Below are 801 nucleotides of genomic sequence, written 5' to 3' on the forward strand. Positions count from 1 at the left end.
TGCGTTCTTGAATTTGTGGAAACATCTAAACAATTAGCAGATATTTTCACCAAGCCCCTTCCCAGGGATACCTTCTATGTTCTAAGGAGAGAACTAGGAATTCTTGATGAACAATATCTTGTTTAAATATTGTTTAGTTGTTTGCATAAATTGTCTTGCCTCTATATGCCTATGTGTTTCATGTTTGAATGATATATGTTGAAAATGCAAAATTATATCTCTTGATTAACCTCTTTCTGTGATTATAAATATCTCAATAAATATGTTGTAATGCATGCATGTGTCCTAAAAAGTCGAAACCACTCTGTTGCCTAAAAACAAATTTTTCACTGATTTAATCGATTATGCAATTGGTTAATCGATTACCTGGGTTTCATTTCTGAAAAATTCAAAATTTTTTTACTGATATCAATTTTTTTACTGATTTAATCGATTAAACAGCCCGTTAATCGATTACCTGGGCAATTTTTTTTGAAAATTCAAATTTTACACTGTTTTAATCGATTAAAACATCCCGTTAATCGATTAAAACCAGTACGTTAAAGGCAGACAGTGTCTCGGTTCTGCACTTTTTTCGATTGTTGTCGTTGTTTTCAGGACTTATTCATGTTTTGTTATTTGTCTTTGATTGACTTTATGGTTTGTACTATTTCCTGACTTCCTCGACTCTTTATGCTATGCTATTGTTTTTGTTTTTGCTCTAATTATGTCGAATAGCTTATTAGCTTTCGTGAATGGTTCTTGATCATATGAGATTTGATGTTGCTAACATTGCTTAATATTTGATTAAATCTTGTATGC

The sequence above is a fragment of the Lupinus angustifolius genome, chromosome LG12, assembly GCF_001865875.1.
Source record: "Lupinus angustifolius cultivar Tanjil chromosome LG12, LupAngTanjil_v1.0, whole genome shotgun sequence".
In the NCBI taxonomy this organism is placed as follows: Eukaryota; Viridiplantae; Streptophyta; class Magnoliopsida; order Fabales; family Fabaceae; genus Lupinus; species Lupinus angustifolius.